Source organism: Phyllostomus hastatus, unplaced genomic scaffold, assembly GCF_019186645.2.
Source record: "Phyllostomus hastatus isolate PE091 unplaced genomic scaffold, TTU_PhHast_1.1 phas_contig_16, whole genome shotgun sequence".
NCBI lineage: Eukaryota > Metazoa > Chordata > Mammalia > Chiroptera > Phyllostomidae > Phyllostomus > Phyllostomus hastatus.
In genome coordinates, this window is record NW_025333643.1 from 28997600 (window position 1) to 29022930 (window position 25331).

Below are 25331 nucleotides of genomic sequence, written 5' to 3' on the forward strand. Positions count from 1 at the left end.
TCTTTAATAAGGAGGATCATACTTAAAGCACAAAGAACATTTATGTGAATTTTCATACAGGCATTCTGATAGTCTGCTGTTATTATTAATTGGTATAAATTAACTTCTGAAAGACAAAAACCTGTTTTTATAATTTAATCAGTGGTATAAGCAATCGTATTGATATCATGTCTATGGCACTGCATATAATAAGTTGGTGTCAATATTTCAAGAGGATCTCAAAAAAGGTATGAGAATCTCTGTGCCAACAGCTATACCTCAATACTGCCCTGAAGTTATTTTACATTATTTAATCCCAAATCCCTTCTTTTCGAGTCTGCCTTCTTCTTGCATTTTAAATCTTTAATGGGAGCCTTTGGCGGTCTATGGGTACAATGATTAGATATCTGCTGAGAAAAATTGGAAAATTAATCATCATTTCCATTTTATGCTTTTGTACCACACCAAAAATTACTTACTCGTAGTGCTAACTTCCAAACTCTCGCAATATGTTCCTTAACATTGCAAATGTGAAGAGAGATTTCAGATACAGCATGTCCAAACGGAGCCAGTAAACAGCCTTAAGTTATTCTTTGAGATGTGTATTCTGGGTTCTCATCCAAATTTCATTTTGATTCATTTTAATTAAAATACATTTATTGGTAGAGGTTATGTTACATGCAGCATAAAACCAAGGCAAGACTACCTCAAGCCAATCGTAGGAATGATGTTAAAATTGTTTTTTATTCTTTTATGAATTTTCCTGTTTAAATTACATCATTTCACAATTCTATGCAAAATGTGAAACTCTGTCCACAGGCAGTTTATTATAGAAACTGATAGATCCATTAATCTGACTTTTGCCCAAATAGCTCCACAAGGAACAAAAACAACAACAATAACAAAACCCCACCTAAAGTCAGCTATCACATTGCAAGTACCATCAAACTGCTAAATCTATTAACTTTGTTTTCTTTTTTCACTATTATTAAACTGGAAAGAAAAATTCAACTGGAAAATTGTGCCTTTTCAGTTCCCTTGTCATCATGTAATAAGTATGAGAAATATATGTGCAATGGCCAAATGGCCGGTAGACAAAACACCCACTCTCAATGACGTGCTGTTTTCCATACCACTCAGACAGAATCAAAACAACAGAACTGCTGCAAACAAAAACAAAATCACAGTTCCCATCAGCATTCCAGACAGAGAAAATTTACAGGAAAAGAAGCTGGGAAAAAAACCAGAATGAAGTAACTGCTCATACCTCCACTCTTGGTAGAGCCATTTCTTCAGACAAACAGCACTTACTTTAACGCTGAAATGTTTAACAATTGATAAAATGTTTGCCAGTGTTGGAAAACTTTCGTTTCTTTTTTGGGCAAACATTTGCACTGCTTAAAGTGATGAAGTGCTTCCATAGAACTGAGAGGCCCACAATATTATTTTATTTTATTTTTTTACAGGGAAGACTTGTGATAGGAAAGGAAACTTGGGTTGTAGAAGTATTCAGAGGCAGGTGTGTGATTTAATTAATTTCCTTTCACTGAGAAATACTGCCGTGTTTCCTGGTATTGCTAAGTCTGCCTGGCAGGAGAATGTAAAACTTACTTTAAAAGTGAGGGGATCTCCTTTTATAGCCGAGTCACATTTCTGTAATTTTATTAAGGTGCTGGCTCTCTGGAAGTTACTAGATCATGGTTTCCCCTAGATACGAAGCACTGCAGTCAGTATCAACAGCTGTATTTGACTATTTTATTGAGTCATTTTAGCATCTCCATCACAGTGGATTCTTGTCAGCTGCACTCCTGCTAACACAATTCCTGTGTTTTGCCTGGCAGTAAATGGACGCCTCTGCCCTTGCCTCCTCTAAACAACTCTGTTAACATTTGCCCCCAAGCGTCTTTCTCTTTGTCCAGTCCCTGTCTTCTAACAGATGTCAACCAAGCCTAATCAAGCATAAAATGGTCATAAATATTTCTTTCTGGTAGATTTCACATTCGCATTTCATGCAGGGACATGATATTTTTCTGCTACCTCCAGGGAGAGCCTAATGCAAAAACCAGTTACTTACATTCTAGCCTCGTGTTCCTTTAGCAGAACATGTTCTGAGTCCACAGGCATAAAAAGGCATAAACCTATCTTTCATCTTTTGTTTAACTGTACCTTTCCTTTTCTCCCCAAAGTGCATCTTCATCTTACAGTTTACACTTATGCACGGGAAAATATAAAACAAAATTGAAAATGAGATCACATCTACTATATTTAAGTAACTTCAGGTGTTCAACATTAGACTCCTTAAGGACTGGCCAGAAGAGATTTGATCAGATACTAATTCAAATAGCAAGCTATTCATAACGTAGATATGAAGATGATTCTTCTATTTTGGTTTATATTATGCAAAATTTTGCAACCTTCATCATCATATTTAGTTTAAACAATGAGATGAAACCAATGTACAAATTTCAGGTTCATGCCAATTAACCAGATGAAAAAACGAAAGTGAATCATGAGACAGGCCCCCTTTCCAATCCTGAAACTTTGATCAAGCAGGGGAAGCCATTCCAGATCACGAAGCTGCCTCCTTAAACAGAGAATTGGTAATTAGCACAATCATATTTGTGTTCAGCAAACTTCATAAATAATGAGTCGTAATCTAAAGTAAAACTATCCTAATAATACTGTTGAGACCATATGTCTATGTTTCTCTTTTTTAATCCTTTTGTCAAAACAAAAATTTTATACTGCTTATTTAAAGTGAACTGCAAAAACACTTCGCGGTATATATCACAACAATGGTGCCCCCCTCCCTCACTCGGTTGAGCCTAATATTTGATTACTGCTAGTCAAATCAAGCTTTCAGGCAAATAATCTCCATTTTTAAAGTTAATGAGATATGGTCATGTCGACAACAGCTTGCAGAAACTTTTAATTTTAATTTCTGCAGGCTGTGCTGGCCTCTTTTACAGCGACTACTGTATGAATGAATCAAATTTGCCAACATGGCTTATGTAGACAAGTGCACACTAATTAAAAATACCCACTGGTATCATAATTTAAATACCATGAAAATAAACTGTGAAAGTCACTGGGATCTAGTCTCATGGTTGCCTTACAGTGTGTGCTTCCTCTGACTATAGGATGCTTTACTGCGGGTGTGTTTTTAGCTGAAAACTGTAAATTTGAGAAATTTGGGACTTTGATATAATTACACAATTTGTGTTAATACTTGTTCACATAGCTATTAAGCAGATCTCTCAGAATGACCCCTAATTGAGAAAAACAGATTGCTGGGGCAAACAAAAAATTTATACTCTTAATTTAGGGTCCATCTACAGCTTCTCGGATCTACGGTGCCTTCTCTTTCTAAGCTCAAGCCAGGATAAAATAAAAATAAAAACAGCTATCTTTTGTCCTTCTCTCTTTTCTTTTATTCTTTTAAAAAGTTTTCATTCTTCTTAATATTTGTATTTTAACTGCTTTTCCTCCCAACAAATAAGGTAGGACAGGCTTCTTTACCTAAATTGAATCCTTAAATGCTGCTATAACATCTTTCCATCCATCCAGCCGGCCATCCAGCCAGCCACCCATCTACTCTCTCCAACAACCCCACCTCTCTCTCTCTCACACACGTGCAGAGACATGTTGTTTCTTTTAATTTAAATGATTTTTGGCAAGGAAATTCCAAATTCTGTCTTTGTTAAAATAAAAGCACATTTCACACAGGTAAAAAGTTGACACCTCGAGGGTTAAAGCTATTTGAGGGGTTAAACATGCAATTACCTCTGACCAAAACCGGAGAGACATATAGATCAATAGAAGAAATGAAGTCCCCAGGTCCCCCTCAGAAGCCTTCATCACATTACTACCAGACAGAAACTCTTTAAGTACCATTTTCAGATGTTAAATCATTGCTCGCACTAAACACATTCTTGCTATTCCTGGGGGAACAATATCTGAAGACAGCGTGCTAACAAATGTAATCCTGTAAATAGACATTTTTTTCTCTTGTTGTTAGTACCTTGTACCCCGCTCCGGGCTCTGTCATTCAGGCCTTTTCTCTGCTTTGAAGTTAAAATACTGAATGAGTAGTGCCATCTATTATCCAGAGTGTGCATGTAGATTATAAATAAGAAATAAAAGTGGCTCTCATATACTTCTTTTGCATTAGCAAGCTGCCTTCTCTCTCACTGCTTCTGTCCTCATACCTTTGAACAAACAATCTATTAGAAACCTGAATGTTAGGGTTTCTCAAGGGGAAGACAGCAACTGGGAGGTGTGGATGTGAAATGTGGGAAGCTGTACCAACAGGCACAGGGCTGGGGTCTGGGCCATGGCTTGGCCACCAGCTTTCTCCGTCCCTAGTCTCATCTTCAGATGCCCTTCAGGGCCAGTGTTCTGGTGATGGGGACCATCTTCATTTCCATTTTTTTCTGTTGACAAACAGAATCCATGAATATTAATTATTCTGAAATTTATTTGCAGAAAAGGCACTTTCTAATCCTTATCAATTATTTATTGAAAAATCTCTACCACCTAATCATCTCATTAACATTATTATACTAAGGCCAACAGCAAATATTCTTTTGATAAGTAACAACCCAACCTGTTATCCTTGCTGCCAAATCTCAGGTAGCCTCCTTGCTTAATCATGGACAATCCAGCTTTTGTTTCTAAGAAGTTTTTAGGTTGGTCTTCCTTTTTTATTTTAAATATATTTTACTGATTATACTATTACAGTTGTCCTATTTCCCTCACTTTATTCCCTCCTGGAACCCCCCACCCCCATTCTTGGCCTCCCTTAGTTCATATCCATGGGTCGTACATATAAGTTCTTTGGCTTCTACATTTCATATACTATTCTTAACCTCCCCCTGTCTATTTTATACCTACCATTTATGCTACTTACTCCCTGTACCTTTTCCCTCATTCCCCCACTTCCCCTTCTCCACTGATAACCTCCATGTGATGATCTCCATTTCTCTGATTCTGTTCCTGTTCTAGTTGTTCGCTTAGTTTGTTTTAGTTTTTTTAAGTTGGGTTGTTGATAGTTGTGAGTTTGCTGTCATTTTACTGTTCCTAGTTTTGATCATCTTCTTTTTCTTAGATAGGTCCCTATAATAAGGGCTTGGTGATACTAAATTCCTTTAACTTGACCTTATCTGGAAAGCACTTTATCTGCCCTTCCATTCTAAATGATAGCTTTGCTGGAGAGAGTAATCTTGGATGTAGGTCCTCCCCTTTCAAGACCTGGAATACTTCTTTCCAGCCCCTTCTTGCCTACAAGGCCCCTTCTTTTGAGAAATCAGCTGATAGTTTTATGGGAACTCCTTTGTAAGTAACTTTTGCCTTTTCTCTTGCTGCTTTTAAAAGTAACTTTTTCCTTTTCTCTTGCTGCTTTTAAGAGTTTCTCCTTATCTTTAGTCTTGGGTAATGTAATTATGATGTGCCTTGGGGTATGTTTCCTTGGGTCAAACTTCTTTGGGACTCTCTGGGCTTCCTGGATTTCCTGGAAGTCTATTTCCTTTGCCAGACTGGGGAAGTTTTCCTTCATTATTTTTTCAAGTAAGTTTTCAATTTCTTGTGGTTCCTCTTCTCCTTCTGGCATCCCTATATTCGAATGTTGGAACACTGAAAGTTGTCCCAAAGGTTCCTAAGCCTTTCTTCACTTTTTTAAACTCTTGTTTCTTCATTCTGTTCTGGTTGAATGTTTTTTTCTTCCTTTTGGTCCAAATCATTGATGTGAGTCCTAGTTTCCTGTTCCCTGTACATTTTCCTATATTTCACTTTTCATAGCCGCTGTCACTTTTTCCTCTATTTTGTGACCATACTTAACCACTTCTGTAAGCATCCTGATCAGCAGTGTTTTGAACTGTGCATCTGATAAGTTGGCTATATCTTCATTATTTAGTTGTATTTTTTCTGGAGCTTTGATCTGTTCTTTTATTTGGGCCTTTTTTTTTTTTTGGTCTCAGCGGGCCTGTTATGAAGTAAAGGGTGGAGACTTAGGTACTGGCCAGGGCGGGGCAAGCCTTGTCACTGCATTGTGGCACCCTTTGTGGGAGAGGGGTCTGAGAGGGAACATTGTTTTGCCTCTTGCTCAGCTCTCCGCAGCTTTCAGTTACTTACTCCACTACCCACAAGCAAATTGGGCCCGTCTGATTCTTGGGTGGGTGGTTTTGTGTACGTTCTAGGACTTTGTGGGTCTCTCTAATGAACTATCCTATGAGTCTACAGTTTTTTCCACTGCTGCAATCCCCACAGGTTTTTTCAATCAGAGGTTTTAGGGCTTTATTTCCGAGCGCTGATACCCTGGGTTGTTTGGTCTGTCTCACTCCTCCCTTGTTCCTCCCAGTTTATCTGCACACAAATGTGGGACTGCCTGCTCCACCAGCTGCTGCCTTGCCATGAGTCCTCTCTGCCCAGCTGCCCGTCTCCACCCTTTTCTACCAGTCTGGATGAATGTTTCTTCTTGAACTCCTTGGTTGTCAGGCTTCCATACAGTTCGACATTCTGTCATTTCTGGGTTTTTTTTTTTTTGTTTTTAAATTTGTTGTTGTCCTTCTTTTGGTTGTACAAGGAGATATAGTGTACCTACCTACTCTTCCACCTTGGCCGGTGATCCCTTTTTTTTTTTTAAATAAAAGAAAATATACATAAAATGCCCTTTTTTAAAAACAAAAAGTTTCTGATACTCTATAGAAAAATAAAAACTAAAACATTGGAAAATATATGTATGCCCCCTTTTTTAACACTTTTATGAGTATAATTACTAAATGGAAATCTCCAGGGACCAAAACCCCAGCCACAGTGCTTGAGTGGCTCCAGGGGAGGGCACAATCAGACAATAAGACACTTCAGTTTCACTGTCTGAACCCCAAAATCTCCATCTTCTCACCTCATAAAACCTACCACCCAACAAACCTGTTTCCATTTACAGGGTTTCAAGAATAGAAAGTGTATCCCTTTCAAAAAATCTCTATGGTATTGGGGGGCACGCTTTTGTTCTGCATAAAAACATTGCAAATATAAAAGAGCCAGAATTATCTTTTGATGCAACATATTAGCTGTTATCCTATTAGTAAAACTATGCCTTACACACAGAAGGACAAAACCAGACCCAAAGTCAAGAGGCTATCCATTGTAAGCAGAAGTCAATGAAAGGTAAATGAGAGTGGGAGTGCAGTAACAGCAGGCCAGTCCATGATAACCATGCTTGTCTAGGAAGAATTTACAGAGGTTAACTCTGGCAAGTTCCATAAAAATGTCATATAGTCATGAGGACTGAAGTTGTCTTACAAAGGACTGCTGGCATGTTCTGGAAAGTCTTAGCTTCTTTCCCAAAAGCATTTAAGAAAATATGGGCTTGCAGTAACCAATATAACCACTGTAAGTGAAGCTTTAAAGAATGGGAATTGGGAAATAGACCCTAGTAGGAAGGACGGAAGTGAGAAGAGTTTTGTTTTTTTTTTAAGAAGTGAAAAAATAAGTCATCAATCTTAAGACATGGTGTGACTAACAGAGAAACTTTACCACTTTTTACATAGAAAAAATTTCCTTGAGACACCATCTCTGTACCTCCTAGGGCAGGGGTTGATAAACAACTGCCCAAAGGTTCAATCCAATCCTCTGCTACTATAACCCAACACAGGTCAGGCTGCCTGCCACTACAAAAGCCAATACTGAAGAGGCAGATGCTGACCTAAAGAAAAGTGGTTTATTTGCAGATACTGGCCATCTGGAAGATGGGGCACTCATGCCTCAAAACCCATCTCCTGGAAGATGGGGGACTCATGTCACAAAGCCCATCTCCTGGAAGATGGGGGACTCATGTCACAAAGCCCATATCCACCTTTCAGTGGAGGCAGAGGTTTTTATAAGGAGGGAGAGGAGAACAGAACAAAGAGATCAAAGGAGGGAATTAAAAAGTTCTCTACATGCTGAGGAGCATAATCTATTCTGATAAGGCAAGTGATGGTCCAGTGTGCATCATCCTGGTTTAGTCATACTGGCTTCATGTCATCCTGGCTCCATAGTTGAAGATCAGCAAATCTCCTAGAGCTGGGATGCCTGAAGGTCAGACTTTGTATCTTTTGAAGTTAGTTTCTAGGATTCGGACACAAACATGTTGTTCATCTACAAACTGTATACTAGAGTTAGCACTTAAAGAAACAATGTCAAAAGAATGGTGGGGTGGGTTACAATTTCCCACTGCTGCAATTTTCCACCGAGTTTCTGTAAGTAAAGTTTTATTGGAACACAGCCATACCCATTTATGTATTATCTGTGTTCACACAGGGCATTTGTGACAGACAGAAAAGCTAACAAAGTTTACTATTTAAAGTAAATTTATATGTAAAGTTTACTGATCCATCCTGTAGAGAGATTACAGTGAAGAAAAATAAGAACTTGCCAAGAATTGATAACAAAAATTTAAAAACAGATGTGTATGTACACAGTCACACAAATGTGTCAAATGTAATTCTTAATGGTGTTGGTAACCATAGAAAAGAAGTTTCCGATTTCATACATCCTGACATGTCAGGGAAGGTCCCACAACATACCCCAGAAGACTTTCTAAACATAACAGGGGTGTCCATGCAAATGTTAATCAAAAGACAAAGCCTTAAATATGTCTGAGCTTACTTTCTTCATCTGTAAAATGTGAGGCTGGATCATCCAAAGAAATTTTAAAAATTCTATGACCCTACATAGGAAAATAAGGAAAACAAACACATATTTGGGGTAGGGATTAAGGGGGAGGAGAATTGAGGATATGGGAGACAACAGTCACATTTAAGAGAGGACTGGTAATATGCTTTAAGGGACCAAATAAAGTTACTTTATTATCTCACAGGAGGTGTAGATTCTGAAAGAGCTCATATCTACAACTAGGGGTAGGAATGACCTAGTATTTAAACATAAGGAGTAACTGTTAGGAGAGATTCTATGAAACCACCTGGAGAAGAATGGTGAGCTGGCACCATGACCAGGTCATATGGGGCCTACTGTGGGCTTTCAAGTAGCACCTCATGCTGGAAATTGAAACAGCTGGAATTTCTTCCAGGCCACCAAGTATGTTTCTTTTGCAATGACAACACAGATATGGGCATGGTGACACCTTTAAGAAACTGAGGTTCATTGCCTCTTAAATAGCAACTAAAAAGTGGGAGATTTTCATACTGACTTTCTTCCAAAAAACAGTTTTCATCTTGCTCCACTGTTCTTGTCAAAAGCAGACCTGTCAGTTTGTTTTTAAAGGTGAGAGAGATAAAGCTAGACCAAAAATGGTATACTGTGGCTTGGTATCTGGGCTTTTGTGTTAGTTCAGAACAGTGACCAACTAACAGGTTATCTGATTTGCTGGTTAAAGCAAGGGCTATGTGTAATCAGCTGACTTCCAAAATAAGCCAGGAAAGTTAAGACTATTTCCCAAACTGGAAACATACATGCTTTGCTGCTAGGGAAACGTACATAGTTTGCCTTGTAGTTTATGAATCTTTAAAACCCTCACTATACATGCCATATCAGACATCTTTGTGAGTACTCTCTTTTATTTTTGTGCTAAGTAATTGTTCTGTGTTGACTAGAGTGATGTTGGTGTGAGCAAAGCAGGTGAAGCATGGGAACATTAACACAAATACAACATGGGGAGCAAAGGACATTTTGTTGACAGAGCTAATCACTCTCAAAGGAAAATAACCCACTTTTCTAGATTTTAAAACAGGGAAAATAATTGTGGCAACTTCTAAAGGGCTAACTCATTAATCAGTGAAACTAGGTGAATACTTTCTTCAAGAAACACAGATACCAGAAGTATTTTATCCAAATACATTTTTTGTTGGTTGGGAAAAGGGCTGGGGCCAGTTGCATAACACTAAGAAAACACAGAGGTATGTCCCCCTCTTGCCCATCTGTGACAGCTGTGTGGGGAACCTGCAGAAAGTGTATAGTCTTCTAACTCCATGTACCCAGCATGAGAGTAATAAAGGGGGACACGTCCACCCCCAAATGGCTGCTTTTAGGTTGTCTATGAAATACCTGTTGCAATCACCACAGCTTGCAGCTTATTAAGAGCAGACTTATTAATTAATGGAGCTTTCCCATTTCTCAAAAGCACTCCATGCCCTCTGACTAGTTAAGAAGACAGCAATTTGAAAAGTTTTCCATATTGGTATCATGGTTCAAATGTTCCAGACTCAAACCATCCAGATTTATTGTCTGAGCACACTGGAAGAAACTTCACCTCCAGCACCCCCGAATTTCTGTCATTTCTGGAGTCAAACAAAAACCTTCCAATTGAAGTGTTTTTGAAATGGAAGGAATGGGGCTAATTTCTGCCTGGGTGTGCCAGGTGTTCATTAGAAGGATTCAGGCCACAGTGGTGAAGTAGGACTGTCCCTTTGAAATGAAAAGAAACAAACTCAAGCAGCAAAACACAGCTGCTTAAGATAAACATGGGCACATTTGTTAAAAATAAGGGCTCAACCTAAAAATACGAAAGAGTAGAAACTGAAAAGCTTCTGTCAATGGGAATATTTCGCATTTTCTGACAGGACTCAGCAAGAAAAGGTGGGTTGAAATGGAAGAGTTCTGAATGAGAACGTTTGAGGGTCCTGATGTCCAGGAAACAAGAGGAACCCCTTCTCTTGCATGACCTCATCACCACACTGTGAGAGAGACCTGGGTGCTGTGAGGAAGAGCTGAGCTGTTCGATCCAGTGGCTGTGGGTCAGAAGCCAGGCTTATCCAGTTGTAAGCTCTGTGAACTTGGGCAGCTAATTAAGTTTCTTCCTGTGAAGAATAGCAATTTTAAGAGTACTTAGCTCATAGAGTGCTTGTGAGAACAAACTGCACTAACACATGCAACAGTGCTGAGCACATGATTAGGAGAAAGGAAGCCTTCAGTAAATTTTCTATTGGTATTACTAACACCGGTATTAGTAACTTCAAACCTGTAAAAATCTGTGACAATAAGGTGGCTTACAATTTTTGATAAAGAGAAGAAATGAACTTCTTTATTGAAAATGGGTGGATTACCTAATATCATACCATGCTTAATGTTTCCTCTGAAAAGCAATTTCTAAGAAATGTACCCAAGTACTGAATCACCTGGCAAAGACAGGAGAAGGTAAAGGGGTAAAATTAGGGCAGAATTAAATAGACCATAACCTATGATATTTGAAACAAAGTACACAATATTTATCCTAAAGCTAGAAAAACAAAACATGAAATTAAATTAAGATGAAACTATGAACCACCATTATGAAAATTAACTGTAATAATTCCCACATATAAAATTATTGCTAGTTTTCTTTAACCTATGAAGTTCCATGGTGGGAACAGAAACTGAGATAGGCAAAAATGTGATGGCATGATTTTTTAAAAAAGGATAAAGAATGTCAGCAGTTGTTATCTCTGTAAAATGAGATTTCGAGCAGTATAGTTTCTTTGTTTTCTGCCTTCTTAGCTGCATCTTCTAATCTTTCTATAATAAACATGTCATTAATTGTGTAGTAAAAATGCCTAAATTAAGTTTCAGTTGAGAACATCTGAATGACACCCCAGCCTTACACAGAGCCCACACTACAGATCTCTCTCACCCCTGGGTAAGCACAGAGGTATCTGTAGGCACCTCTTCCAGCATGTATAGCAGCCCTAATTGTGCCAATATTTCATGGGAGTTTAACAAAATGCACCTATAGCTAGTTATAGTCACAGATTAGAGGAACTCTAAAATTCTTGGTTTGAAAAAAGTCACCTCTTTTTTCCTAATTTTTGAGAAACTTTTCAGCCTTTACAAGAATCAAATGTTACCTTCAAAGTGGATCTAAAATGGGGATTTGCCAGACAACAGCTTTAGGAGGATGTCAGTCATGTGGTGTATGTAATTATTTGCCAACCTGGTTCTAGGTATTAATCCCATGGAAATTACAGAGGGAGGGCAGCAAAGAACATTGGAACATAAGAACCGTTGCCATGTGTAAAAACTTAGATTTTAAAAAAGAAAATGCAGGCACAAGAAGTTTGCCAGAAAAAAATAGACATGCCAATAAAAAACTGCTTCTTAAAATTTGGCTGGCAATGTATGCACCCTCCCAATGGATACTCTTAGTAAAGAAAACATGGTGGATTTCTTTCTCCCTAGCCTGTTTTTGATTTCCAATTAAAATTAAATATAAACTGAAATGCCACCTGGATTTTAGCAAAATCCAATCCCCACCCTCCACCTCTCCTTTTTTCTTAAAAGAAGAACCTGAGCTTACATATACAAACATTTTGTTAAATGACCCGTAGCAAATTGCGTAATGCCAGTAAAAGTTGTGTTTTTTATGTTATGAGCCCCAAAGATTTTATCTGAAATAAAACCCTGATTCAATTCAGATTCTGAAGGCAAACTGTGTCCCTACTCTGCCTCTAAATTTAAAACATTTGTGTGGGGCCCCTTCAGTAATGTTGCTAGTAGGTAAGGAGGAGAAATTCTGTATTTATTAAGATGTATTTTCTGTTCTCAAATGGTAAATTGAGGGCTAATTGCCTAAAAGAACTGATTCTTTGCAGTTTTCATGTAGAGGCCAGTTTCTCAATGAACAGTTGGGTTGTCAAGCCAGGCTGAAGGCTTATCTCAATCAATCATCTCAGTGAAGGAAGACAAGAATTCCTGTAGTCCAGGCTGAGGGTTCTCCTGGGAGATTTCCCAGGTGAATGTCTACCGTGATCTCAGGTGACTGGATTTGAATATAAAAGTGGGTGGGGCAGGCTAAGGAATGGAACGTAAGTAACTGGGGTCTCTCCTGGCTTCTACCTTTGGTCTCTAAAACTTCAGCCACACACTTTTTCCCTGTTCTCAAAAGGGAAATGAGGACCAAGAATGATAACAGTGTTGACCTTAGCCAGGTAGTTCAGTTTGTTAGAGCATCATCACAACATGCCAAAGTTGTGGTTTTGAACCAACGAATGCATAAATAATTGGAATGACAGACCAATGTCTCTCTCTCTCCTTTCCTCTCTCTCTAAAATCAATTTTTTTTTAAAAAAGAACAATTACAGTGTCCTGAGCACATTTTAAAGGACTGACCACTGTGCTAAGGTTTTTCTGTATATTAGCTAATGTGCTGATCACATAAACTTTCTGTGGAAGTTCTCTCTATTCCTCCATTTACATATGTGAAAAGTAAGGCTCTGAGAGATTGGCATAACTTGCCCAATTCATTCATGCTAGAAATGGGGATTTTAAACCTTTGTCAGTAGGGTTCCAATGTGTCTTGAATAGAATGTTCCTCCTGCCTTTTCTAGCTTCTAAGCAGTGAAATAAGCATCTATACATGATTGTCAAAACCAAGCAAGATCAAGTCTATACAAGGAAGAAACTTGGAATGGGGAGCAGTGGAGAAAAATCTAAAGAAAACAAGTGCATTTTTCCACTTTTACTATCTTTATTGACAAAATATTGATTGTGTCATAAATGGATGCTATTAGGTAATGATGTTTAGTGGTTGTCAAATTTGATGGTGGGAGCACCTAGGAGTTGGCATTGTCTGCCATACAATGCACATCTTATATACATCTCATAAAAGTTTTCCAAACAGTGTGAATGTGAATTACATTAATAATAATAGTTATATTATTTATAAAGGCAATAAATGTTATTGTAGAAATCTTGCAATATATAAAAAATGTAAAGTATACAAAGTGAAACACAATCCCATTAACATACTCCAAAATAAATATTTTCACAGGCTTTTTCAGGGTTTTCCCCACATCTATTATTATACTATGTTCCACAAAAGTGTGGTTCTTTTTTTTTTAATGGTTGTTTTTTGCGTTGTTGTTGTTTTTTTTAGATTTTATTTATTTATTTTTTGAGAGGGAAGGGAGGGAGAAACAGAGAGAGAGAAACATCAATGTGCGGTTGCTGGGGTCTGTGGCCTGCAACCCAGGCATGTGCCCTGACTGGGAATCGAACCTGTGATGCTTTGGTTCACAGCCTGCGCTCAATCCACTGAGCTACGCCAGTCAGGGAAGAGTGTGATTCTTAATGGGTATCCCATACTACCTCAAACTTATATGTAATCATTTACTCAACTTTTCTTCTAACATCAGAGATTTGGGGAATTTTTTACTTTTTATCTTATAAATACTACTGCAATGAACATCTTCAGGTTTAAATTTGCATGTCTCACGTTATTTCTACAGGTTAATTTCCTAATAGTTATGATCATAAAGATAAAAATAATAACAGTTAATATTTATAGACCATACACTATGTGTTGTTTAATCTTCTAAGCATTTGACATTACACTCAGAAAATTAAATGCTAATATTATTCCCATTTGAATGGATCTATAAACTGACACACAGGACAATTAATTGATCTGCACAATTACCCAATTAGTGAGAGCAAAGACATTATTGGAGTCTAACAGGCTGGCCCCAAATTCTATGATTTTATAGACCTTCCCAACAGCAGCAGAGAATGGGTTAAAAGTATCAGAAATGTAAATTGTTGGGCCCCACTCCAGATACTACAGAGTATTCTGAAAGTGGGTCCAACAATCTGGGTTTAATGATGCCCTCCAGATGATTCCAATACACTTTAAAGTTGGAGTACCTGCTGAATGCTAAACCACCTCTCAGGAAAAGTATACCCCTGAATCAAAGGATATGACTATGCTAAACCTCCTAATACCCAATGCCAAGCAACGAGCCCCAGGTGGCTACACAAGCTTAAACTCTCGTCAGTCACAAAGGACAGTGTCAGTGCTATATATATCACTTAGTATAATCTTTGCTGATTTAGTCAAATATCCTCTAACCAGCATATAGGGTTCTTTAGTTAGAACAGTTCAAGAGTTTGTAAACATGGTGATCACATTTGAATAGACATAAAAATGCTTCAGAACTTTATAGAAAGCTTTATATGACCTTACTTCTCACAGTTTTTTTTTTCCGATGTGGCCTTTAGTGCTACATTTAAGATATCCACAGATTAATTCCAGGGACACGTTGGTAAGCATTTAGATCAAAAAGAGAAAATATTTTCCATATTAAGGATAGGTGATCAATATACTTAACATTTATTAAACATAATAAATCTACGAAAATTTGTCAAAATGATAGACGAGCTAGCAAATCTAGTTAACCTGTAATATGAACTATATAGGTGTTTTAATTGGAGAAATGGGGTGGGGCATGATGCACATGAAGCTGTAATAGAAAATTACACAAATACACACATGCACACACACAATTTTTAGAGCAAAAGATACTGGGGTTTCGTCAGATCTGTGAAGGGATCACAAACCTGAAAACTGTAAGAATGATGGAATTCAAGATATGCATTTACCAGAGAAATGCACCTACTTTGAAGACTAAAGATATCTTCACTAATTGTGAGATATATCTGACAACAAACTTAAAAACAGACACAAATGCAGGCCATTGCATTTCCTAGGAAAGACAATTCATAAACAGCCAGGCTGAGCAAATGTCTCCAAAAAAAATGACAACAATTTTAAAGTTAGGTATTATGGTTTCAGTTGTTCTAGCTATATAATAAATGCTGATGAATGAGCAAAAATTTAATATGAACAACACCAACCAAATGAGCAACCTTGTCAGCCTGCATCTAATCTCTGGAAATCATATACTCAATTCAGGCAATGGCCTGTGTAACAGACAGGCCTGGACCATTTCCTGGAGACCAATCCCCACAGATGCTGGTGACCTGCATAAGAAGACCTATACTCAGCATATACTCGTACTCATTCCATTAAAGAAATCTACCCATTCTTACCCCAAAATCAAAAGTGGGAAAATATCAAAGACACATTTCTTGGACGTTTAATATCTAAGTCTCTACACCCAAGTCTCTAAGTGCACATAAGTCATAAGTCAAAAAGTTCAGTAGATACCTGTACCCAGCATCTCATCATTGAAAGGGTTAAACTAAAGAAGCAGGTATGCACATACTACATTGCTCTTTATGAAATTTTCCCATGGTCTTTAAAAGTCTCACCAACAAAGACACAAAGAAACTCTTCCTCTCTGTGTTACTGAAGATTTATTGCTTAAGTCAGTCATCTGTTGATTAGCCATATGCATCTATTCTACAGCTTATCTGTATTTGCTTGGAAACTTTTCTTGATATTTGATGCTATGTTTATGCCCTATTTGGGCATGATTAGATTATGAATTTTATAAATGCAGGGAAATAGATATTCAGTATATTTCTTTGTATCTTCTAGCCAACATGGGACCATGAACATAAGATATACTACAATGTTACATTAGTTTTCTTTGGTAAAAGAACCATGGCCAAGGACATCTGCTCTTTGAGTGACTCACTCAGGGCCAACCTTCATTTCATTAGTAGGCTAACTGACTAGTCTTGTGACCACCAATGATGCCAAAGCTTTTAATTCGTAAAATACATTCAATTAAAATGATTAAAAAGAACTTTGCAGGTATGATAATATCTACAAGTCCATTTACCACTCCTGAAAATGCAAAACAATGTCTAAAATTATAGTACTTTTTTTGATGGAAAATTGAGAAAAGAATGAGGGATGATCCCTCAGTTTTGTCACCATAAATTGTAGAAGGTTCTGGAAGGCATATCTTACCACATCTGTCATTCACTAATCATTACAAACTTTTTTTGTAAAGGACCAGGTAATAATAAGTGAGTCATACCTTTTCTGTTGAAACAACTCACCTCAGCTGTGGCAGGAAGAAAGCAGCCATAGACAACAATAAACAAGTGGTATGGTTGTATTTCAGGAAAACCTCTATTAAAAAAATAAGTAGCAGGATAGATATGGCCAGACTTGGCCTTCTGGCTTAGATCCCCAACACCCCTGGCATAGTCTGCAGGCTTCACACAGTGCTTTATACCTAGAACCTACCCAACAAAGCTGCTGAGTAAATGACTCAGAGAGGTTTAAAATTATTTCCAGAATGCAATCTCGACAACTGTAATTGTGAATCATTATTACAGGATATAATCTTGACAATTATAAATGTGAATAGCATATACTCAGCTTATGAATGGTGTTTTGCCCTCTTAAAAGATGTTCATGATACAGTAAGTCTCTACATAAATACATATACATACACATATAAAACAGCACAAACTTTGTGTTTCTAAGATAAGTGTAAACCTAATGAGATAAGCATATCCTAATAAAAACACACACTGTAAAGCCATTTTCATGTAGTCCTTTTGGATGTTTAATTCCTATTGAGTTGAAATGGAAATACCATGAGTAAGAGGAAAAAATGAGGCAAGGTGAGCAATATTACCGTGGTATTATTTATCATACACATTAGGACCACAATAGTCAGGAGAGAATGTGCATTATGTCACTCTCTCCCAGTCTTTAACCTTGCAAAAGGTCACTGAGTTTGCAGAGAGGACACAAAAGTCAATATGGGAGGCTCTAAAAATGGAACTACTTCTTACCGTGCAATCTTGAAAAATTAATAATTGCGATAATAAAAGGCCATTTTTGCCTTATTTTAGGATGTTATATATTATTTTATTAAAATTTTCCAAAAGCCTTTCTTTCTTTAGCTCTGTGAAGCATGGTTCTGCTGTTGAAAAGCAAAAGACATTTTACGCACAATTTTCCCTCTACTAGAAAGAGGTATATTGTGCCCTTCAGTGAACATAAAATTGATATTATCATCTCTTAGTTTATATCTCACTACTTAACCTTCAGATGAAAAGATATTGGATTTGAATGACTAAGAAGATACCATGTCAGCTTCCCTTCAATATGGAGAGAAGGGAGTTTGGGACAAGAGAAGGCACAGGGATAAAATCAGGGATTCTGGATCAGTTGACACTTTCCCTCGTTCAACAAGAGACTGAAGCTGACAATTACTTACATCTATATGATGATAAATGGTCTACTTTAACAAATTTTGCTAAAGAAGATTCTGTGTTAATTTTATTTTGGACACAGTCTAAAATGATCAGTCTTTTATAGGTATAAAAGAGTTACATACAAAGACAACATTAGGATTATCAATTTAGATGCCAGAGAATCCTCACAGAAGGAGTGAAGAAAACAGAGCTTCATTTGTTCCATTTGCCTCTATAGAGGGCTCAATCCGAACACACAAGACCTTGACACCCCTAGACAGTTCCAGCTGTACCTCGAAATGAGGGTACCAATAGCTCCAACCATTTAATAATTACACATTTTCCAACAAAAGAAACACAACATGCGCTCTCTCCACTTAAAAAACAAATTCATTCTAAGAAGCTGTGGCAATATAAAACAAAGATTTGTCAAAGATCTAACATCTTAGTTTTATTCTCTAAAAGAGATAAGTTCATCCCTTGATCAACAGGAACGCAAGCAGTTTATCAGCACTACCCATGTGACTTTTGGAAGACATACTCATTAGTAACTGGCAAAGGCTAAATGGAAAATACGCAATGATTTTAATCTAAATAAACATACATAATCAACATATTGAATTTTAGTGATATAAGAAGGGATCTGTTTTAAATAGCCTTTTAAAAAAACTTTCCAAAATAAGGCCATCCTTTATTGACAAATTATGTTTGTGCCTCCTTTCTCATGTCACAATAACCCCTATTAGTGACAGGTAAGGAAGCAGCTTGGGTTCTTCTTCTCCAAATGCTCCTCCTTTTTGGTTTCATGGTGCCACCATTTTGGGAGGCATTCAGATTGGATATACTGAATCATCCTTCGTAACTCCCACTCCTTGATGTTTTCACATCTATTTCAAAAGGTCCTGCCGATTTTCTAACACTCATTTGATTCAGGCCTTCCTTTGCCTTCCTATTTCATTCATTCACAAAGAGTCTGCCCAAGAACTCCTCTATACCGAGTACTGTGCTCTGTGTTGAAGAATATCATGGAATAAGAAAGACCCATCCCTGCCCTTGTTGGGCTTATAGTAGATGAAAGGGATTCACCTATAGTTGAAATACAGGGAGCAACAACAGGTGGTCACCAACAGGGTGTCCCTCAATTAAATGAGGTGAAGGTTAGTGTCCCATTACTAAATTCTGCACCAAATGCAATCCCTTGTCCCTGCTATTAATCTCTCAGAAATCTCTTTCCTTCCAAGCCAGGCTATATTCAACCTTCTAATTAACCTTCAGTATGCCTCCTCTTTACTTCGAAACTCCCTCTGGCTTAGATACTTAAGCCTCCCACAAGCAGACCCTATTTAACCCCTAACCACCATTCACATCTCCCATTGTTACCCTTTATGCCCTAGTTCCCCCATCCCCCACCCCCCCAAAAAAAACCATTGCTCTCCCACACTTGCCTAATATACCCCACACATCAGCATGGTCCCCACATTTCCTTACCCATAGGCATGCACAACAAATATTAGTTAAATGAAAGCATATACAAACAAAGGAATAAATGAATTCAAGCAATCTGAAGCTAGGAAACCAAGTTGCCCGTGTTTTCTAGCATGTTTACTAACTAGCTCACTTGGGACAAAACAGACACCTGGTCAGAATATGAAACTCCCTTGACCACGTTTTCATGTGAGAGAAGAAAAAAATGTGATTGTATTTCTCTGAACGAAATCAAACAGTATTTAGCAAAGGGCTCTGGAATCTTACAAGTAACATTTCACAAAACAACAGAATTGAGTTAAAAAACCAAGTGAGGAGACCTGAATGGTGTGGCTCAGTAGATTGGGTGTCGTCCTGCACACCTAAAGGTCGCAGGTTTGACTCCCAACCAGGGCACATGCCTGGGCTGCAGGCCAGGTCCCTACCCTATCGAGGGCATGCAAGAAGCAATTGATCAATGTTTCTCTCCTTCTTTCTCCCTCCCTTGTCCTGTCTTTAAAAATAACTAAATTAAATCTTAAAAAAAAAAGACTAAGTCGTGAAAAGAAACTTTCTAATATGGGGTTTGATTCCCTATATAAACTTCCTTTCTGTGGCTCCTTCTACCACTTGCATTTATATTGCTATTCTACTTTGTCATAAAAGTAATCACCTTGTAACCCTTTATATCAAGTAATCTACGCACCACTATCTAAAAGTACATTGGGCCCCATCAGGGAGCTACAGGTTTGCATTACACAAACATACCAATTCTGCCTGCTCAGCACCAGTGGTCAATAAAAGTAAGCACTTGCAAAACAGCAAGTGGGTTCCTTGCCTTCAGAGCACAGATAGGAGTCTGCCAGTTTTGCAAAACAAACTCTTTGCAGTATCAAAGCTAATCTGTCAACAAATTATCAGTAAAGTCATACCTCCTAAAATTTCAAAAAGAGATTTCTGATTAGACAAGAAATAACAAGTATATTTTTTTATTTGTTATTAGCTCACAGGTCAGGGCTTAAAATCACCTTGTCAAAGTAGCAATGCTTTTGCTTAAAGTCAGGAGGGTACACTTCACTCATGATGAAATGTGGCACCTGGGTTTCTATTACCATGCCATTTTATGTACATGTTCTTTTTTCTTTTTTGTTTCCTGTACCCTCTTAATTTCCAATGGAGAGATTAATGACACAAAACTGTTTAGTAATCAAAACTTGAAAGAATTTCATACAAAGCTCACATCACAGGTTACATAAATCTTTGATAACAGTGTTTGAATGGAAGGCTGGTCTAAGCTAACAGAGTAGGGAACTAAGTTAGCATCCAGAGTGAAATATGCCTTTTCCAGAAATAGCCACAAAAGGGATTGATAAAAGCAAGAATTCATTATTGCTGTGACTGCTTTTTCATTATTTGTTAGAATTATCTGAATTCTTGTCTCAGTTTTGTTCCAATTTCTTCGTATTGTTTTCACTAACATTTTGTGGCACTGATTCTTACAGGATACTCTTGACCATCAATATTTTCCATGGTAGTTGAATAATGTCTCCAAAAAGTGTAGCTTAACAGAGAGATTCCTTTAAAATTACAGCTTGGGATTTCTCCTACCTGTTAAGGAAGGTTCTAGCCCCTATCCTATTGCCTGGCCCCATAAGGTCACTTAATAAATATTAACAGTATCTTGTTTTATACTCCCCTTTCAGAAGCTTCCCCTTTAGGACACAGGTATGCTGGACATGTTTACCCTTCTAAAGGCCTCAAAAGACCCTCCTTTTCAGACACTGCTCGCTTCACTGAAAAAGGCCACTTGAGGGCATTCCCAACAAAGGTCATAAACAATGTTTTTCAAAGAAAAAAAGAATGGTAAGGCTGAACTGGCCATTGCTACCCACTCCTCACACCTACAGATACATGCCTAATGACTTGGGCCTCAGTATAGAGTGAGAAACAGACAAAGAATGGCTAGTGGAGTTTTGGTGCATCCCCAAGAAAATATTGGTACAAGTGAGATCCAAAGGGCTGGCTCCTTTTCCTATGGGGTTACTGCCCAGCCAAACACTGAAAGCTACTTCTTCCAGGCATTGTTTTCAAAAGAAGCAGTTAAAGTTGGAAATGTTGACAGAACAACCTCCCTTTTCGGCTCCATGTCCACTGGTATTTTTGTTAACTTCAGTAACAAAAATTTAATCAAGAATTTACTCTGCCATTTTGAAAATGAAGAGAAGGTTTTTAAATTTTTGTGCATCGACTTATGCTAAAATACTGATGTTTCAGTCATTATAATTCTGTTTCTCATGGTCAGAGGACCCCAGTAGGTATATACTCATGCTTCTCTTGGCCTCCTCTGACAGTGCCTCCCCTTTTTAATTGTTGACACTATTACAGATGTCCTCCATTACCCACCTTTGCCCTCCCTCCCCAGCCCCTGCCACTCCCGGTCTTCATCACATTGTTGTCTGTGTCCATGGGCTATGCATATGTGCATATATATTCTTTGGCTAATCTCTTCATCCCTTTTGAATGTTCAGAATCAGACACCTCTTAAGTCCTGTCACACTCATACTATTTCTCTGAGCTTCTCTGTCCTGTGTATTAGATAGTCATTTACTTCCTCTAATGGCTCAACGGCCAGAATTCAACTCAATGAATACTCCTTCTTCCCTTTCATGATTTTTCAGAAGTTCCCTATTCTTTCTGCCTTGCTTACCCCTCCTTAATAGTCATTCAACATTTTGTCTCTTTTTTCCCACATTATTAACATGAAACATGTAATTAACAAAAGAAACATCTTCTGGGCTAAAAGGCTCAACACCTTAAGCCAAATGTCAAAGAAGCTATATGAAGTAAACGCATCACTTATCCACACTCTCTAAATAATACATGTTCAAATTTCATATATAGTTTCTTTTTTTTTATGTCTTCCTCATGGACTATCTCTAAACTGCCCTGCCTCACACAAAATGACAGCCACACCTCAGAAGCACAGTGACCAAAGTTCTCTACATACTGACTTCCAGACAATGAAACTGGCAGGTGGGAACTCTCCCAAAATTAGAAAAACCCCACCATTAAATAGAGTGTTGTTAAGAAATAGCTGTTTGACTTAACAGCAATTCATCTTTATTGAATAAACATTTTCCAGTATGCGTTCTGTTAATTGACCCGGCAGCATATGCTGTATATGGGAAAACTCCTAAACATTATGCTCTATGTAATATGCTTATATGAAAACGCTCTCATTTGCAGCAATATGGAAATAAAATTCTGCTTTCTAAAATTCAAGACTTTTAAAATGCATTAATCCACACAGTTTATGAAATTGCTTTGGACATTTTAAAATCCTTTCTTTAAGGAAAAAAAACTGTAGTAATTGGTAATAGTATTTGTTGCTGAGCTTCATAATGGAGGAGTGTACATCCACTACAGAACTTTTACAGACCCAGAAATGGGGCAGGCATAATAGGAAATAAAAAGTCCTATGGTGCTGGGTAAAGAATTACTCAGTGGCTAAAAGAAAATGTTCAGAAACTCTATCAAATTATACTGTTAGAGGACTATTGTTATAATAGTTTTATGGCCCAGATATAAGGAAAGTTGAAACATTACAGAGACAATACATTTAGTTGGAGGAAGGAAGACAGTCTGTAGGTGTGTTGGCAGGCTCTTCCAGCTAATGGCAGCGCAACTCCTTGGCCGGTAACTTCTGAGTGATGATGGCATCTCCCAGACCAGAATCACCAACTGAACTGCCTAGAGGGGCACCAATAGTCGAGGCTTCTGGGTGGGAACGAAGGCCACGTGGAGGGTTACATGCTCCCTGACTTAAGTAGCAATTCATCTCCCAGCAATTGCTACCCTTGTGAAAATGTCAGCTCAGGGTGAGCAGATCTGATTTTTTAAAAGAGAAGATGAAAAGCTAGATTTCCTCCATTTTCTAGGTTGTCAACTATGTAATTTTTTAAAAAAGAATTCTATTTGGACACAATTTAGTCAATATACAGACCATGCCCAGCAGAGAAGTCATGTCCTCCACGGAGAATCTTTGTGAAAGCTCTCCATCTGAAAGGGCACTTGCTATCACTTGTAATTATCTTTGATAAAATGGATCAAGCACAAAAAGACTTGAATTTATTTATTTTAAATCCTGGCACTAGGTAAAAGTTCTCCCTATATCATGAATGATTGTTGTGGTGCAAGTGGAAAATCCTACACCATTCAGTTTCACAGACAGCATAATTAACTCATTTTTATACCAAGCCTTTTTAAGCCAGATCTTTTTGTTCCATAGACTTCTAACATATTTTACAGTTCTAATTCTCTTCCACTGTCCTACATTAATCAAAGCTGTAACCCCTGTTGTCTTTGTACTACAGAATCAGAATGTGCCCCTGGCGAGGAATGGGGGAAAAGTCAACAGGAATTAAATTTCAGTGCAACTGTTTACTCAACTGTGGCCTGCAGTTATTGAAATTTTATCCGTGGTTTTGTGTGACTACCGCTGTAATGAATTCAGCATGGCTATGATTTTCTTACTGCTGGTATTCTCACTTTGAGTAAAAACCTGTAGAATAAAAATGACGAAAATAACCCCAGTCCATCACACTGACACTCAGATTTCTCCAAAATGTTTAATTGTTGCAGTTTTCAGTCTGGAAGAAAACTCTAACAACTCTAGTCCTGTGAAACTTTATGAATCCTGAAGTTTTTCTTTTATTTCATCTACAGATTTTCTTTTCCCCAAACCTGTTAAAAGGGGAGTCAAACAGCTGTCAGTATTTTATTTTAAAAGACCAGAAAGGCCTGCCAGCCACAATATGTGACGTTTTAGCCACAATGATAGCTCCAACTGCTTTCTTTCTTCCTAAAACACACCAATGACAAATAGAAACAGAACTGTTATAAAAATCTTTAAAAAGAGTTTTGAAGTAGAATCTAAAGGTAGAACCTTTATTTGATATATTTTCCAAAGTAGTCACAACCAAAATAAAAAGGCAAGATGTGAATAACTAATTACGCTATTGATGCTTTTTAAGGAAGATGCTGTATAAATGCTCTTTCATAACTTTCTTGTGTGAGGTTAATTTGTCATTGCTGTTATGAGATGTGCGTGCATGTGTGTGATATATATGTAAAGTTTCTGGCTGACTTACTGCTTTAAGATAGTGAATGATTTTAAGTTCTTTAAATAAAATTCAGAAGTAGTTAATTTCACTTATTGAATTAATGTCCTCTAAAGACTAATTACTTGGGGTTCTTACCACATTGGTCAACAGCCACACCTCAGCTACTCCATAAAGAAGCAGTTGATATCGGCCTCTACATGGCAAGGGCACAGAAAATGACACTCCAAAATGCCAACCATTCATTCTCAACATAAGCCATAAACATCTATAAACACTACATTAATAAATACATGTACAAATACATGGATACCCTTCTACCACTTACTCATAGGTTTGGCTAACAATCTTATTGTTTAGAATTAGGTCATTTGGGCTAATTTAAATGCATAAAGTTTACATCCCAACAAACGTTGTGCATTCTAGGTGCAGCATTGATAGGATTGGGCTGCCAATGAAAGAGATCAAGTCACTTAAGGTCCTCTGGATTAAAACTTTATCTTGTCTTTAGTTTCTTTCTCTTTCTCTAACAGGTTCTATTGTGTCCTGTGGGTTCTACCAATTTCTAAAAGTCCAGCAATCTAGTGAATCCCTGCATTTTAAAATTTTTTTAGCAAGGAGAAAAACAGAATATGCCTTAGAGCCTGCTAAAGGCTATATCCCTAATATAAGGAAGGGTTCTCTTTGTTTCTATAATGTAGATTCCAGGGAAATGTTTGAGAGAAGGTTTGTTGCTCTCTCCCTTCAGTCCTTGACAGTTTCCGTTTCTTTCAGAAAGGCCCAAAGATGTATCATCCTTTTCTCACCCTTTTCCCAGTGTCACCATAACTGTGTGTCGCACATTCAAATCAAGGACTAACATGGAACAAAAACCATCCATTATCATTAACAAAAACTAAT

At 37.6% G+C, this 25331-nt stretch overlaps 1 protein-coding gene across 24 annotated transcripts in view; it reads right to left on the minus strand.

Annotated features, from left to right (window-relative positions):
• Positions 1–25331, minus strand: part of FOXP1 (forkhead box P1) — a 627100-nt gene that overhangs the window by 204378 nt on the left and 397391 nt on the right. The gene's annotated exons all lie outside the window — the stretch shown is intronic.